The 18,515-nt window shown below is 41.5% G+C and overlaps 1 protein-coding gene across 1 annotated transcript in view; it reads left to right on the top strand.

Annotated features, from left to right (window-relative positions):
* The first annotated feature begins 1,617 nt into the window (after positions 1-1,617).
* Positions 1,618-18,515, top strand: part of MEGF10 (multiple EGF like domains 10) — an 81,805-nt gene continuing 64,907 nt past the window's right edge. The window contains exon 1 of the mRNA XM_027882986.1: positions 1,618-1,686. The gene's annotated coding sequence lies outside the window, so the exon portion shown is untranslated. The remainder of the gene's footprint in view (positions 1,687-18,515) is intronic.

The raw sequence follows: 18,515 nt of genomic DNA, 5'->3' as shown, positions 1-18,515 counted from the left end.
TTTCCTTCAATCGGAGCCTCTTAATTTCAGGTTTATAATTGCTTAGAAAAAGAAGTTTGGGTCTTTTCCTCCTAATCCATCCTCAGCAAAAGACCCTTGTCCCATTTAAACTGGGACACGAAGGGATAGAATGGACCCTCAGCAAGTTTGTGACAGTATGAAACTGGGAGGAGTGGCTGATCTACCTGAAGGCTGTGCTGCCATTCAGAGGCACTTGGACAGGCTGGAGAGTTGGGTGGAGAGAAACCTAAAGAGGTGCAACAAGGGCAAGTGCAGGTCCTGCACCTGGGGAGGGATGATCCCAAGGACCAGCACAGGTTGGGGATGGCCTACTACAGAGCAGCTCTGTGGAGAAGGACCTGGGGGTCCTGGTGGGTGACATGTTGACCATGAGATGGCAGTGCCCTGGAGGCTAGGAGGGACAGTGGGATTCTGGGGAGCATCAGGAAGAGTGTGGCCAGTAGGTCAGGGTAGGTATCCTGCCCCTCTACTCAGCCCTAGTGAGGCCACATCGGGAGTGTTGTGTCCAATTCTGGGCTCCACAGTTCAAGAAAGAGAGGAGATACTGGAGAGGGTGCAGCATAGGCCACAGACATGATGAGGGGTGTGGAGCATCTCCCTGGTGAGCAAAGACTGCAGGAGCTGCACCTGGTTAATTTGAAGAGGAAAAGACTGAACGAGAATCTCATTAATGCATATAAATACCTTCAAACGATGTTCCAAGAGGATGATGCCAGACCTTGTTCAGTGGTGCCCAGCAACAGGAAGAGGAGAAAAGGCCATAAAATAAACCACAAGAAGTTTGTGCCTCAACATGAGACAGAACTTCTTTCCACTGCTGGTGGCAGAGCACTGGGACAGCTGTCCAGGGATTGTATGGAGTCTCCCTCTCTGGAGACATTCCAAACCCACTTGGATATGTTCCTGTGGTACCCGCTCCAAGTGACCCTGCATTGACAGAGGGGTTTAACTGGCTAATCTCCAGAGGACCCTTCCAACCCTAACAATTCTGTAATTTCGTGAAGCAGTGGTTGCTTAGCTTCACAAAACGTTGTTCTTCCCATGCTCCATGCTCCAGCTTTAATCATGGAGCAGGCTAATCGGTCTGATTTACCTGGAATACTTGGGAGATAATAAGCATCTCCATTCACAATGCTCTAAAATATATAGAAGTGGAAAAGTCATGATGACACTTTTCCTTTCTCAAGCAGTACTGTAGGGGACCACATGAGGTTTGTTTCTCCTTGGATTTGGGTCTCCTGATGGGGTTGAGGATCAGCTCCTGTTCGTGAGACCTTAAGATCTAGTCGATTGAAAAGACTTTTTCGTTCCTCGTCCCCTCATGGGTAGGTACCCATCCTTCACAGGGCTGAATAAAATGACCTCCGAAGTCCCTATGTAGCTTCCACTTTGAGTGGAAGCTCTTTTGGGGTTGGGGGTAGGCGGCATCCGCGCCGGGCAGCGCCCCACGGGTGACACCGGCTGGAGAACCGTGTAAGTGCTTAAATGTCTATGCGTCTATCTACGTTTCTGTCTGGGACGGGGGCCAGGGGCGGGGGCGGTCCGGGGCCGCCGGAGGAGGGGCTGATCCCCGCCGGCCTCGCCGCTCGTACCGCCCCTCGCTCTGCTCCGGGCGGCGGCTCCTGGCGGCGGCTCTCGGTGCCCGGTCGGACGCCCGCGGGACAGGTAGGCACGGACCGGACTCGACCCGACTTCTCCCATCCCATCCCATCCCGTCCCGTCCCGTCCCGTCCTGCAGGTGCGGCGCCCAGAAGCCGCGGTGCAGGGCGCGGGTGCGGCGGCCCCGGGAGGGAGCGGGGGAGAGACGGCATCTCTCCCCCGAAGCGGCGTTTGCCCTGGGCAGAAGCATCCTCGGGGGAGCGGTGGGGATGCGGGGCCGCCCAGCGGTGTTTCCACCTTTGCGGAGTGTTTCCCTCCGCGTTCGTTTTGGCTGGTGACCGGGACGTCGGAGCGCTCCTGGCGCTCCCTCCGGCTTCCACCCCTCCCGCTCCAGCGGGACGGAGTCGAGACGAGTCACTTCAGGTTCTCCCTTCAGCAGAATTTTTTCCGCTAAGGGTCTGTTTTTAAAGGTTATATCGTTCGTTTTCACAGAAAGCTTTTGGCAGTCCTAGGCAGAGGCTGGAACAACCATACATGGTGGAATAGAGGGATGTCTGTATATATATGTAAATAAGCGTGACCTGCACGTGAAAATGCACATCTGTTTAATACTTTGACTTCGGTCCAGCATATGTCCTTCAGCAGAAGCTGCCTAGAGAAATGCTCAGTTGTATGGTATCCTGAGCAGATTTTCTTTTGGCGGCAGCAGTAGTACTGTAAATATTTCCTATTTTGTCTTTCAGCCAAGAAATAGGTTCAATCTAGAAATGTAGGCACAAATCAATTAGGGAAAATGTGCAGCTGCTTTTCCTCGAATGAGGTAGGAATGCAGTGCTTTTTGGTAATCTTACTAATTACTTAAATGTTGCTGCCAGTCATTGAGTGGCTGAAATGTAGTCTTAGAGACAAGTATTTTGCGGAGTCACGTACAATTCTGAAGTTTTTCCAAAGCACCAACTTTTCACTGTAGAGTGAGTTTAAAACCTCATTTTGGAATATACCATCAGTACGGAAGATGGCTTATTTTATCAGGTTTGTTATTGAGCTTTGACAGCAGTAATTTGGAAAGCAGATTAACATAATGATTTTATTTAGGAAAAATGTTTTCATCCAACAACTTGGAAGAAAAAATAAAAAGACAAGTGTGGAAAGTGGTATTTGTTTCCCAGCAGATAAGCTACAGACCTAGGCTGAAAAGCTTAGATGGTTTGATTGAGCAGCATGTCTGATGCGAGACTGAAGCTGAAAACTGGCTTCAGTTTCCTTGTCAACATCCCTAAATGGCATTTGTGCCCAACAGCACAATGCTGGGAGTAAGCATAGGTAATTAGGTATGTGTGTTCTTCTTGAAGTAGAGGGGGGTGTGCTACTCTCAGAGCTGGAGATAGAATTTAGGAAAATAACAGCCTTGGTGGCCAAATTATCTGTAGTGGTTGCTAGTCATTGGCCTTGCAAATGAAATGGTATTGGGATATCTATTTTTATGTTCCATCTCAAGTCAGAAAGGTCAGCTGGGCTGGTGTACTCCAGATTTTTAATAAACTGGACAAACAGTGTAATTCAGATCCAAGTTTCTACTTGTTTGCTCACATAATTCACGCACCTGCACAGCATCAAGACATGGAACCTTATCTAACAAAATGTATCTAATTTTTCTTGCCCAGCCAAACAAATGCAGTAAATTTAAATGTATATTGCTCCCACAAGGGGTGGATCAGTTGCATCATGTTAGCACTGACTGTAATATGCTGTGGAGATGCTGTGGCTTTGTGTTCGGCTCTTTAAGATTGTGCAGTTGTAAACCTGGAAGTGTTGCAAGTCTTCTGCTGGAAGATGAGCTGTTCACAGGATTGGCAATGAATTTTCTATCTTGCTCACTGATTACAATCCATACCTTGCAGAAAAATTCTCAACTGCTCAGTGAGCTTTGTGAACTGAGCTGGTTGTGCCTACTTAATTTCCCTTGAAATCACTTACCAGAGTTCCTTTTCCTAGTATGTCAGGTGGTGAAATGTTTCAGAGATGGCACACGGCTGTGCACACCAGGTTTGACTCCCCACAGATAGACCTGATAGACAAAAACTGTGCTACCTTTGCTTCAGTGCATGATGCTTTAGCCCTTTGTGTACCACAAGTTTCAACACTGAGGCGTGTTCCTAAAACATGAGTAGCTAATGCCAGCACTTTGAATATGACGAGTGGGGATCGGCACTCTGAGGGGTTGTCAAGAGGTTACAGTGTTAAATGAGCTGTTCCTTACCTTTAGGTGAACAGGAGAGTTTGACCAGGTTGAGAGTCCTTTGGTGACTCTGTGTTCCACAATCTGATGCGTTCAGCATCAGATTCCACCACCCCCCCTCCCCCACCCCTCGGGAAGCAAATACAGATACAGTTTAACAAAAGCAATTAACTCATCTATGCAAAGAATACTTAAGTTTGATTAACATCTAGGAAGAGTTTGGAGTGTGCTTTTGACTGCAGCTGGTAAGGATCCCTTGAATTTATATTCAGATTACTTGGCAGGAGTTTTGCATGGTCTCTCTACATAGCTCTTGTCTAGGCATTTTCACTTATTTTGGGAATCAAGTGGCTTTAGAGGAAGGTAAAAAAGAAACAGATTCTTTGCATGTGTGCTGCAGCTTTTGTCAAACCAAAGATATGTTGATTAAAAACAGCAAAGTTAAGTATATAGTACTACTACATGGATGTGATCCCATGTATTCTTGGCAGGTTTTTTTTAATGGAATACAGCGCAGAACAGTAAAAATCCACTATTAGCACTTCTTTAGATACGAACTGGAATTGTGTAGTGAAATAACAAAGTTCTTACATTCTTACTCATAAGCTGTGTCTTCCTTGATAAATGATACCAGTGGAATCAAATTTCACTATGTTACTGGCTCACTGTCAGTAGTGTGATTCTGACTTTTAATACTGAGAGATCAATTTGTCAGTAATTAGTATTTGTGTTCCCCTTCATATGCTCCAATCAGCGTATCATGAACATTGATATAAATGGATTATTTTTTTCATCTGTGAGAAGAATCTGCCTCTTGATACTCCAAATGTTTTTCTCCTATGAAAAGAGTATGTATCATCTAAAGCCGTCTGTCAGAAAAATAGGAGGAGTATTCTGGGGAGGGATTTGCTTTACTAGAATAGCTTTATTGATTGTGTCAGCATTCCTGTTAATTAACCCATTCAAACTGTCTGGTCTTTAATTGATGTTTTGTTTTTGTAAGGATTTATGGTTCATGCCTTTGGATGTAGACATTAGGTTTATATTAAAATGTAGACAGCCATCTCTTCATGTTTTGTATCTGATTGTCAGAGAAATTAGCCCATAGTCAGCAATGAGAGACTAATTCTGAGCTCTTTTGATGTGCAAGACAATGAAAAAATACAGAATGGGAAGCACAAAACATACTTTTAAGTTTGACACTGACTTGCTGTGACCTCGGGAAAGGAATTTAATCTTTTGCTGTTGGTGTAAAAGAATATTCTTCTAAGCCTATCACATTATTTTTGTTGAACACACAGATGTGCAAGTGTGTGCAAATTTCTTCATTCAAAGAAACTTAAATATAAAGACTTTATATTAATTGTCATTTTAGAAATAGAAACATTAGCATGAACAGCTGTGGGTTGCATGGCTCCAGTGTCCACCACTCCGGTCACAGGACATGTCCAACAGCATAAAAACAACAGCAAAAATGATCTTGCCTTTTACAATCTTTACTCTTAAGACAAACAACAAGAGGATATAAGAAAGGACAGTGAAATAATGGAAACAGCTGTCAAGCCACAGTCATATTATTTTTCATCAAATGTCATGGAGATGAAAATGTTTAAATGGATTAATGACAGCTTTTTTTCTGAGGAGAGTCTTCAAACAAGGGGAATGTAGAACTACTTCTCTGTAACACTTGTATTACCAATGAGGGCTGGAGCCATGGCGTTACCAAAAAGAGGTCAAAATCTTATTAAGTACTGGAAATGTTGGGGATATGAAGAGATCATGAAAGGCAAGGGGATTCTCAGAGAAGTCATGAACTTAGGATGATGTAGAAGATGAATTTGTCCAGCTGGACAAGAGAAGACCAGCGGAGGTTTGTGGTATGGGTAAAATTGTCTTGTCAGGGGACCAAGGGGCCCTGGCCTAGCCCAGTGGTGTTTCTGACAGGCAGTGCTTGTCTGGAGGAGTCTGCTCAAAACAGCAGTGGAGTGTGTAGGGAAGAAGGAGGGCTGGTCAAGGCTGCTTAAGAAAGAAAAATGATCCAGAGTGAGGTACTATGTGTTTAGGGTAACTGATGGGTGTTGCTGGGTAGAATACCAAACCAGAGTTCAGAAGTTATGTTCTTTGGTGGACTGCAAAGGAAAGAAAAATTAACTGGACAAAAAATTACATGCAAGATGGTAGGTTGTTGTTCCATGCATACACCCACTTCTTTTGGAAAGAAACCATTGCTTTCCAAAGTTTTCTGCGCATCACAAGCATTATGCCATGCGTTCTTGCCACATTGTGCCTATCCCCTTCAGGGGTAGACCCTGCAAGCCCTCTTCAAAGTGAGTAGGGCTGTATTTCAAGAGTATTTCTACAAGACAAGGATTTGCAGCATAAAATGATTCAAGAGCCAGTAAGGGCAGGAGGATGTTACTCTTGACATAGTTTGGTCTCAGCCCTGTGAGAATATTTTCCATTAATGAAAACAGAGACATCCGTGCAGGGTTTCAATCAGTTCAACATGTTTACAGCATCTTTTGAAGTTTCTCCTTCACAGAAATCTTGTCTTACCTACTTTTCAGGGGTTTTTTTTGGAGGTGGGGGGGAGGACGCTCGGTGAATTTAAAGAATTTATAGAGCAAGTAGTACAGTAACATTGTCACCTGGTAAGTTACTCACCTTTGTCTTGTGGAAATGCTTTGATTTTACCTCACAGACATTTTTCTGAATTACAGGAGAAAAATATTCAAGGTGGAGATAACTCTGACTTGGGATTTTTTCCCTCCCCTGCTGTTATTTGGAGCACAATCCTCTGTTATCAAAGGGGTTATGAAAAGTCATGATGAGATCCTCATCATGAGGATCAGTTTTCTGTGGATCTGGCACTGCTGCCTGTGCTCTGCAGTCCTGCTTGCAGCTCTGCAGCAGTGCCAGCCTAGGCTATGGGAGCTGCTGGGGAGCTCCCCACCTCTGGCACCATCCATGGGGAACCAGCATGTGCTGGAGGAAGCTGTGTGTCCCAGTCCCATTCTAACCGTCATAGTTATTATCTAAAGGTCAAGGATACAGGGTGCATCTTGCTTGGATCACAGGGGCAGACAGGAACAACAAGGTTGCCAGCTGGGGAGGGCTTGCAGCTGTGATGCTGTGGTTATCTTCTAAACTAGGTTTTAGAGCATTCTTCTGACCTCATATACAGAAAAGCTGAACTAGGTGAAACTTATTCCTGTGTTTTGTCCCTTGGCTCCATTCAGACTTTTTGCAGTACTGAAGTATATTTTTTATTAACCACATAAAGTTTGGTGTTGATTCACACATGGTGATTTAAATGATGGCTACTTTATGTTACTTGCCATTTTCTCCATAGAGAAGCTTCATAAGCAGTTGATTTGGATGAGAGCTTTTGAATCCTGACATCTAAAGTTTCGAAGTTGCTGCTGGACTGATGAACTAAAGAGCAGTTGAAAGAATTTGGATCGCAGGGATCTGCCAAAAGGAGCCCCCAAAGTGAATGTTTTGTGTGAAAGCATGCCTTGCAGTTTGAGCCCAGAGTGACAATGATTGTAACACAATGCTGCTCATGTGACAGAGAGACAAAGAGGCCATTATGCACGGCTGACTGGCATCAGATCCTCCAAAAGCCAATAGTCAGACCAAGCCCAATCACCCTGAGATTGTGAATACACTGGAAGGACTTGCATGTTAAAAAAGGAGAAAAAGACATGTGTGTGCACACCACCATCTGGTTAAGTTATAAGTACAAAATTACATATTGGTTTGTTTATGTTTTTTTGGAAGTTGCTGTCAGGAATCAGCAAAACACATGTAACTCTTTGCACTGAGAGCAGACATAGTAGGAATAAGATGGAGTATGCCAACAGGGCAAGTAGATCTTCCACTTCCTTTGCTCCGTGCTGCAGGGTTGCTTGCTACCGTGTGCTTTTGAGCATGTGTGAGTTTTAGTTTGCTCTAAGTGTTTACAAAATTTTTGGACCACTCTGATCTGTCAATACACACACACATCATGATCATTGGAACTTAAACACAAATAATGCCTGTGTGTGTTTGTGGAAAGCATTTGTTTGCAGATTTATAAACCCTCTTCAGAGGGTTCAAGAGCACTTGATACATGAAGAAATGTCCCTGAGAACTCATGAGCTGCAGCAGTCTTGGTCCCAAAGGCAGCATACTTTGTCAGCCATTGCAAGTCTACAGAGTAAATAGGGTACAGCAGGTAGAGTGGCAAACTCTTCTATTAGAAAGGTATTTGTTTAAAAACAACTGGTTTGCCTTTGCAGCCTTGGGGGCTGTATTACTTCTCCATCACAGAGGAGCTGGCACCTGATGATGACCAGAGTTGCTGGTGATCCCGCCCAGCAGAGGAGTTTGGCGTCATTCCTAAGTACTGCCGTATGCCACTTTTTTTTTTTTTTTTACCTTTTTTATTGCTTTTCCAGGTTAAGAAAGTGTCACAATTTGCATGGGCTGCCTGACTCTGTCGCCACTGAAACCAGAGCCTGTCTCTTTTATTATCCTCGTTTTGCTTATGAAAACCCCACTTAACTCTCATGTCACCTTCCCTCTGACTTCCTTCTGCTCAGATGCTGAAAACACAAAAGTAGAATAATCTTTTGGGCCCTTTTTTCAGCTGCAGCTGCAGACTGTGCGAGAGCTGTATGTGGGCCCCTCTGGATCTGGGGGAGACCCCTTGGGATAGAGCCCTGGACGGGGTATCTACCAGTGGCACCACCAGATTGTCCCTTTAACTCGAGGCTCTGCTTGCTCCGTAATGGAGCTTTCCTGCCTTTTTAATCCACGCCACATGCGGGTGACCCGAGCAAACCCTGTGGGAAGACAGAAGCCCTGTTGTGTGTTTGTAGAGCAGTTGCTCGGAAGCTGATGTACAGCTGTGGCCGGGCTTGTTTGGAAGTGAAGAGTAACTTGATCTTTTAATCTTTCTTATTTTTTCTTCTCTTCCCCTCCCCCCCCCCCCCCCCCCAATCCCCAGACTGATATTGTAAATAACAACTGTTTCTGGAGGGTACCTGCCAGTGAGACTGAAGTGCATATTTTATGTTGAAGGGTAGATTTTATGAAGATTTTATCAGTCTGCAAAGAATGTCCTTTTTAAAAAAAAGTAAATTAATTTTAGGTTTCATTTCTTTTAAAATAGCAGGCATAGTTGAACAAAGGCTGAGGGTCCAGTTTTCTTACTTGCCTTGAGCAAATCAGGAGTAAATCAAGTGAGATCAATGGACTTTCAGAGTAGCTGAGGTGAGGTGTGTGATCCTGGGTCCCTTGTGCATCACACCTGGTTCATGAATTTTAGGATCTGCAAAGACACACACATCTGTCATCTATGTATCCCAAAACTGCCTCCAGCAAAGACTCTTTTAATAGATAATTAAATTTTCTTTTAGAAAAAAGCAGAATTTCCATCTCTGTGATAGACTCTGCTGACAGTGCACACCAACATCAGTGTTCTTTGTGCTTCAGGGCTGGTTTGTATCAAGGACATTACACCTTGCAGACATGCTGTGCCACAGGGCTCCATCACTTCAAGACAGAAGATAGTCCTGTACAGAACTATCACTATTTCCAGGGAACTTGTTTAAAATCTGAACCCACAAAAGAGTGCATTTTTAATTTTTGAGTAGAAGATTGAGTGAGTAGTTGCTGAAAAGGGAAAACAAAAACACAAAAAGAGAGAAGCTTCCTTGCTTTAAGTGTCCCCATTGCTCTCAGTGAATTTTTCCTCTCTGTAACCCATTTCAGAGAGCCGTGAGACTTATCTCATCTCTGAAACAATATTGTTCCTCTGCAACTTTAATGCACACTTTAGATATGCTTTATTCTTTCTTGCTGAGCACTAAGTTCCATGCCAATTTGCATTATGGATGAATGAAGAAAGCCAGGATATGCACTCACGGTAAGTGAACCTCAAAGGATGTAGTGATTTGGAGTTCTAGTTTGCACCACGGATTTGCAGAAGAAAATTTTTGTGTGTGTTTGCAGATTGTCCAGCTTTCTGTGTGTGTTTTGACAGTGGGTCAACTTCAGAAATAAGATTTTTGTTTGGTTCATTTGCTGAAGCAGTGCTGGGATGCAGGGAGGAAATGTTCTTTCTCATCTAGCAAATGAGAGATGTTGTAAAGAAAGGATGAGGCTGCTGCCTCTTGATCTGCAGCAGGAGGTTTTTGGAATTAAGTAGAAACCCACTGTAGTCACTCCAAAAAATGTTAGTGCTATTCAGTAACATCTCTGGAGCCTGTATCCTTCTTTAAACTTTTTCTGCCGTGGGAGTCTTGCACTACATTTGTGAAAATTATCCTGCTTTTTCTTGTATTTCCCATTTTCAGGGAAATAGCAGTTTTAATTCATGGAGGTTTTCTCTGAGGCATATATGTGTGGTTTTCTTCACTGTTGTTTCCAATACAAACATAATTGGGAAAAATAAAGAAATGATAAAGCAGACAGACAAGAGGGAATTACTGGCCTGTTCAGAGGAGACTCATATCTGTAAAAAAATTCTCTCCATCGTGATACCGTGTGTAAATGTCTAAGACACAATCTGTATTTCATGCTACCTGTGCTACACCTACCATAAGCAGTGGAAACACAATATTCATGTCATTGCCACTGTGGCAGAATATCATACTGGAGCCATGGGTCCATGGGTAGGCTGAAAATGGAGACTAGCAGACCTAAGCTCTGCTTTCAGCTCTGCTGTTCACTTGTTTTGTGAAATAAGATGAAGCGCTTATACAGGAGACTAAATGCTTTCCATATGCAGTATGGTTATTAAGGGTAGCCTTAAGAACAAAGGGCTTTTCAGTGTTAGAGGTGTTGTAGATCTTGTAGGCAGTTTTGGTAATAAAATGCTGTGTGGGAAATTATTACATAACATGTATCTAAAATAAATGTGCTTAAAGGGGTCCTATCTTTTGCTAAGTTCAGTAGGATGAGAGAGAACAAATATTTGCAAAAGAGAAGAGATCTCAGAGCTGGAGAGCCACGTGGAAACTGTCTGGACTTCCTCGCAGCACAGAGCAGCCTTGGACTCCTGAGAGCATAACAAACCCCTTCGAACAGTGATATAGAGCATCTGCCCTGGCTCATCTCACCCATCGCAGCAGACTCCTTCCAGAAAACAGTCTCTTGCTGTCCTGGAGGGAGGCAATTGGAGTGTCCCAATCTGCCCTCCAGAGAGAAGAAAGATTTATACATGGATTAGTTCAGTGGGCAGCTGATAGGTTGGGTCAGGCGAAGCACCCAAGACTTACTCCAGCCTGTGGTAGACAGCTTTGCTTTAGGTTCCAGCACAAAGGCATCCCTCTGCCTTCCAGGAGCAGATGCAGTGGATACTGGTACAGTTTTCATTGCTCTTCCACACATTCTTACCTTTCTTTGCACTCTCTAGAACAGCACAGAAAAATTGGTAAAAGAAAGGCCAGATAATCCCTTGTTCCTTGCTGGATGAAATGGATGAAAAGTATGGTTTCAAGCAATATTGCAGCTGGCCTGTCTGTCTTCCGTGTTGACAATAGCAACATAAGTTTCTGTGCTCTTAGTAGAAAGCCTGTGTGAAATTTGAAAAAAGTTATTTGAGGGAGAAAATGTGTGTAAGCTCAAAGTCATGAGTCATTTTGCTAGGTCAGGACGGTAGATGCTAAGAGTTTGGGTTTTAGAGCCAAAAGAAGATCAGCTGGTCAAAAATCCAGTGTAACAGCAGTTACTGGCCAGCTCAAGATACCTGGAGTTTTCACCAGGTATCATGGTCTCTGAATATCAGAGGCGACAAGCAGTTTTGTGAGTGAGTTCAGGTTTCATCCCAAATTTGCATGCACTTCAGAGGAGAGTGTCCATTCTGGTTTTGCTCTTCCCAGAAGCTCCCTCTCCGTGCTTCCTAGTCCCTCTGCAAATGCTTTACCATTTTTCACTGTCCTCTCATCCATTTGTTCATTTGGTAGCAAAACAGAGCAGCAGATGTACTGCTGAATGTGAAATTTCATGTCATGCAGTTTCCAAACTCTGAGTTGCTCATGACTGTTGACCATTAATGAGCGATGAGACATTCACACATTCAGATGATCACCATGTTTCCTTCTGAAAATAGTGATTGCTTTTAATTTATCTTAACCCCCACCCATGCGCAACTTGCAATACTTATTTTTATTTTTAATGAATGACTGAACCAAAGCCAATGCTTCTGCAGTTTTTGCTGAGAGGCAGCAGAAGTTGTAACAGAGATGCTGCCAGTGCCAGTTGGGCTGTAAGTCTCCCTACAAAGTTTGCCTGTTTTCTGGCACAGTCTCTGACACATACACTCCAGTCAATCACAGTAAGTGCCTCCTAACAGATGTGGCAATTAAGCTGAAGAATTCTGTCTCTCTTTTTTAAGTTTTATTACAGAGAATAACAGAGTACCTCATTAAACCCACCATCATAGAGATTTTTTTAATTTGGCATACAAATGTCTGCAAAAATTAGATCTCTGAATAGGGTACCTTGTTACTAAAGGTGCTTTGTCAGACAGCTCTATGAATAGACCATTTTTGTTATGACAGATATGTACTACTACTGTCCTTTTACATACTGGAAAGAAGTACACGTATAAAGAAGTCAACATGTGTCCTGAAGGATAACATTTTCTGGGATTTAGGGCCTTGTGCTCAAGTTAATAAAAATGTGATCTTGATTCTTATGAGCTTAAATTACATTGCCTTCAGCTGAAATCAGCAGCAGACATTTAAAAGGTTTCAGATAAGCTGTAACCAAATTAAATTAACATATTAAAATAAGAGAAATTTTCTTGGGAAATGGTATTAATTGCAACCAAAAAATTTATCTTCTGATTGTTAGAGCTTGTGAGGCATTTGCCTTCATTAGCTTCTTTTACTGAGGTACTGAGCACTCTTTTTTAAGAGTCCCCAATTCATCATTAAAAAAAATTATTGAAGAATTTAATGATTTGAGGTGTTGAAGAAATTATGGTAAGAGAAAACTGAAACTGATGTAAATTAGAACCAGAATGTTTGATATGAAATCACTGTTTTAGTATCACAGTGGTTTCATGCATAAAATACAAGCTGTTTACTTTGTCAGCATTGGAAAGAACTTGGCTTTTTGCTGCCCATCACGAGCATTGATAGGAGTTTTATTTCTTGTAAGTCTCATTTATTCACTAAAGCACAGCATCTTGTCCTACAGCTTCAACTATTTATCTAGGAGTATATTAAATCAGCCTGTGTCTGTTTACCTACATGTATAAATATGCCCTAGTGTGCAGAAAACCTGCAAACACCACTAGCACCTGGAGGGTTGAACTTCTCCCTATGAATGTTTTATTTCCTCTGGTGATAGAGAGGGAGACTAAGCACTGAAATTCTACACCTCCAAGCATGGTTTTAAATTTGTTCAGCTACTCCTTAATCTGTTGTTCATAGTGGAAGATGTCCCTGCCCGTGGCAGGAGGCTGGAACTTGATGATGTTTAAAGTCCCTTCCAACCCCAACTGTTCCATGAGTCTGCGAGTCTGTAGATTATGGTGGGATTATGTTTCCCTGTAATGTCAAGGAACAGTGCAAATCAAACAAGCTATGAAGAAAAAGTTGTGAGAAGGCTCACATATACAAGGATATGTGATGGCCTCACCATATTTGTGTTGTAATCTCAATGAAAGTTCTTCAGGGCAGAGTTCCCTCTGACTTCAGTGGAACAGGATTTGTCCCTTTAACTGTGAATTGGGTAAAAAACTAGAATTAACCCATCGCTTTCAGTTTTGCATTATGTTCTTCCATTTTCCCCTTTGAGTAAGGAATGCGGGAGTATTCATTCAGGAGAATCAGGAGTATTCAGTGCAGGAGAATCCATTCCAACCTTTGCAAATAACCAAAATAAAAGATAGAAGTGAATGAATGAACTGTCAGAAGAAACACTTCCAGGTTCCCCATTCTTCTCCAAGAATTTACTTCATAGGTTGAGGGGGTGGTGGCAGTGGTGTGTGAGGCTTGTGCTGTGAGTTGTAGATGCTTTGATTGCTGGAGGTGGAAAAACTGATAAGTAATGCATTGAAATGTTCAGAAGCTATAAAGTGAAATGGCATCAAAGTTAATTAACTTTTTTTTAAAAAAACAGATAATTTGGAAATTGAAGTTTGTAATAAAGTATTGTGATAAAGTTTTAGAGGAGTGTAATGCTCTGTATACATCATAAAAACAGAAGCTAACTGGAATGACAACTTTATTTTCTGTAGGGTGTTGTATGCAAATGGACATTTCACTGGATGATTTACAAAGACAAAGGTACTGAAGCAGAGTTGCCAACAAATATTTTTCACAAATTATAGCATCTTGTTAGCAACTAGAAGTTTTAAACAAATGCAGGAATTCATATCTCTGATTTTCACAATGAAAGGGAATGAGAGGCTGCAACAAGTGTAGGGATATACAGACCGAAGAATTTTGCCAGTGATAACAGAAGTTGTGTCTGAGAAAGGAAAGAATCCGCTGTATGATGAAAACGTATGTGGAAAATGTAATGGGAAAGGGAAAGAGACAGAGATGGGCTTTGAAGAGAGGGAAACAAAAAACAAAGACTTTTAAAGGAAGGTGGGTACGTTTGAAACTGATCCTAAATTGCACAGGAAGCTAAAGGAATTGTGCGTGTGAGTGCTTTGATTGTACTTCTTTATATCCTGGCAATAAACTGGAAGTGACACAGTGTCTGTAAGGCTGATAACAGAGAAAGAGGAGCTACAGAAGCTTTGGTTAAGAGACGGTAAAAACTATGAATGAGAATTTCCACAGTGGTGGAACCAGGCACTGGTGTATTTAGGCAACCCCAGGATTGTCCCAGGCAAATTGTCAACAACCACAAAGTTTTCACAGTTACATCCATGAGTGCAATGTCGTTTCTTATGATTCCTATTAGAAAAAAAATGTGAAATATTAAAAGTCTGGTGATGCTGTTTCCCTAAGGGACTGTGGCAAAGATTTGATGCAGGTTTCTTATCATGTTAGTCTTTAACTTAACACAGCTTTCATATATGCTGCTAATATCTAGGTTGAGAAGTAACTCTCCTTAAATATATGCATCCAGCCATTTTTACTTAGTCTTTTAGTCTTCACTTGTACTTTTAAAATAGACCTGGGATTAATATACAAACAGATGGTCCAGTAAGGAGTACATTATTTGATTTGAAAAAAGGGGAAGAGGGAGAAAAAAGAAGTCTGTCTATGTAGATATGATTTTTGTCTCCAGCCTATACCATATAACCTCTATTAAGTTATATGCTATTTACTTTCATTACTGAGAACTGACTGTTAACTCTCAACAGCCGCTCTGGGAAAGATGCCCAGGGCTGAGACGTGCTATCTAGGTATGGACCTGACATAGTTTTGTATGTTTCACCTAGAGCATCTTATAAAAGGTGCCACTTTATCTTTTCAAAGTGCTTTTCAGATAATGTGGATTGAATTCTAGACAGCTTTAACTGTCTTTATTCGATAACTTTTTGTCTGGGTGGAAAACAACCAGGCAGCATATTTAGCTAGAAGATTTTTTTAAACAGTTCATCCCATTAACTTCCCATGGGAATAATCTTCAAATACGCAGTCCCATGTGCTAAGGGTAAGCTTAGTGATCCCATTTGTACATTCAAGACTTGTACTTGTTATCTGCCTGAAAAAAAATTAAAAATAAAATATTTTAAAGTGAAAGGGCTCTAATTTAGTATACAATGACAACTACAGTGAAGTGACCCCATGTTTGGAAGGTTTTGCAGCGTTCCTCTGAGGAATAATAATGAGTCCATTTGCAAAGTATCTGGCACGATGGCATTTGTCTTTACCATGCCTCCTTGCCTTGTGCAAACTTGACTTCCACTAAACTGTCTTTCCCTCCTCTTTTTAATACTGATTTGAGGGAGAAGAGGACTGATAAATGGATGTATCACCCTGCCAGCTTAGCAGCTACAGAAGCTCTCACTGAATGGTAGGAGTTGTATGGCAGTGAGTGAAGTTGGTGGGCCAAGAAGAGTTGCATTTCAAGAGGCCAGAAACTCCAAAATTTACTCCAGTTGACACTTTTAATACAGTTTTACAGGTGTTTTCTGTTATTAAGATCAGATCATGTATTACTGCATTTATATTTAGAAGTAATGGTAGAGATACACAGTCTGTGAAATGGCAACATTACTTAAAGGATTTTGATGCTGCAGCTTTCAAAACTGGTAATTCCAAGACTTATGGGCAAATAAAGTCTGGTCTCCTCCAGATTTGTGCATTATCACTATTCTCTGGAACTTTACAATTCAAGACTTCTTCAATTCCGTTACTTCCAGTTTAAATGACAAGTGGATTTGGAAATTACTGGACCTGAGGTCAGAACATAGGCAAACATTGTGATTACATAAACTTCATTTTCCTAGGAAGCTCTGCTAATTAAGAGACTGAAAAATAAAATAAAAAAAAATCTAACTATTAAGAAAAATGGCAATTTATTAGTGATATATTTTTCTTTAAAAGATGGCACTTGAAAAGAGTAGCAGCGTATCTGTCGTCATCAAGAAGATTTGTTCTGGTACAGCCTTTGATTTGGTTATTCTCTAGGTACGAGTCTAAATGAATTCTTTTTCCCATTTAATGTGTTTAGTCCCATCTTAAACACCTTCGGACTCTTCAAATGGGTCAGCCTGTTTTACTTTGCATCTTAGATATTAACTCAACTCTGGGCCTTTATCTAGGGTCCAATTTGAGAAAATCAGTTTAAATTTGCTGTGATTGTACATCTTCCGCCAGTCTGGGGTCTTTGTGATAATGCTCCTATTCAGGTTAGTTTGTATTTGCTTTATGAGTGAGATTTTATGTGACAAAGCATCAAACTGATTTACAGATTTCTGAAGGGAAAACGCCTACTGCTCCTCACCCATTAATTCTCTAATGTAATCGATAAAAGCAATCAGTTGGGGGGTTGGGTTTGCTTTCCTTTTTTTCTCTGAAGTTAACACAGGATTAATCATCATTGACAAGATTAGGTCAGATTCAAATTTTGCTTTCCCTAACATTGGTAGTATAAGAGATGTTTTTATAAAGAAATTGTGCCCCTTCTAGAGGAGCTGAACCTCAGGAGTGAAGACAGTATAATGTTATGAAAAAGACTACATAAGAAGTAAAAGACCAAAGAGTTCTTCACTAAAAAAATATTTAGAAACCTCTTTATCTCATCTGGAGCCATAATTTTCAGTTACAGGTAGCAGTCCCTAAATCAGGGATGGGGGTGTGGCCTTTGTTGTGCTCTGGAGAGTGGGAAGGCAAAAGCACCAGGAAGGGACTCTGCAGCAAGACAAGTGTGATTTACAATTCAGTCTGAAAGCTGATGAAAACTATGGTGGACAGAGGGAAGATATTTTTACAATAATACTTGCCGTATGCACAGTTTAATGCAATGTAAATGCAATTAAGATCAGCCCTTGGGTTTACAGCCCAGAGAAGGATTTGACATCCCTGTACCATATCACTCCAGAAGGGCAGAAATGAGGGTTGTAAAACCTCAGAGATACTATAAGAGGCTATGAAAGGCTCTAACTGTTCTGAAGTTCATCTTCTAATTAAACGGCATGTTCCTGCTCCATTTTTCTTGTTTCAGTGGTAAAAATGCTTTTGCAACAGTAATGAGAAAGCTGCATCAGCATTTCCCTTGGTCTTGGGTCCATTATGTCATGCTAGCAACTGTATCCTACTATTCTCTCTTGCTCATGCAGTTCTAATCCTGGTTAATTCACTGGCAGGACTTGATTTTGCTGACCAAAAAATATTTATTTGCAGCCTTGAGTAACCTTCACTTCTTTTACATTATTTAACATTGTACCCTTCTCTGCTCTCCCTTTGTCACTTGTATGGATGGGTTTTTGTTACAAGAGCTGCATTCTCTCAGTTTTGCTTGTGCCTCTGCTCTGGGTGTGTGGAGAAATTAATTTGTAGTCATGTCTCAATTTTCACCTCATAGAAGGGAAGCATTTGTTTGCCTTTTTCAGTTATCTGTTCTTTTCCTGGTTTTGATCCTGAACTCTATATAGCAAAAAAACCCAAACACAAGCAAAACTGTCAACACAGTTGGTAGTGGCACAGAAAGTGCCTACAAATCTCAGATGATAGGTAGTAATAGTTAGCTGGCTGTGCTTATGTGGTGCACATACAGGATATTTCATCTGCTTACCAGTAAGACAAATGTTGTTTATGTAGTTGCTCACATTTAAATGTATTTTAGGGGAGTGCCTGTAGTTCATGAGACCATATTTTGTACACCTAGTACACCATTTTAAAATATGCTTGTTAGTAATTATAATATGCCTATCAGGTTAATTTTTAATATGACTTATTGATTATCTTCCTTTTATATAAAAAACATATAATGAGTTACATCTCCTTAATTAGGTTACAGAAACTTAGGGGGCTACTCTATAGTTGCTTCATGCAGCTGCACTGCTTTCTTGTTAACATTTTTAAATCATGGGCCTGCACTAAATTTGAGGGAAGCAGAGAAGACTCTGAGCTAAACAGACAAGACCTGCCTTGAAAATTCCTGACCAAAATGTGAGTAAAGATGCAGCTTTTTCAACAAAAGTTTTTCCTCAAATGCTGTAGAAAATGCTAACAGGCAATAAGATGTT

The sequence above is a fragment of the Empidonax traillii genome, unplaced genomic scaffold (genome assembly GCF_003031625.1).
Source record: "Empidonax traillii isolate 1590-97213 ecotype Southwest subspecies unplaced genomic scaffold, ASM303162v1 scaffold116:size1738432, whole genome shotgun sequence".
Taxonomy (NCBI): Eukaryota; Metazoa; Chordata; class Aves; order Passeriformes; family Tyrannidae; genus Empidonax; species Empidonax traillii.
This window is presented reverse-complemented; position numbering and strand designations above follow the sequence as displayed.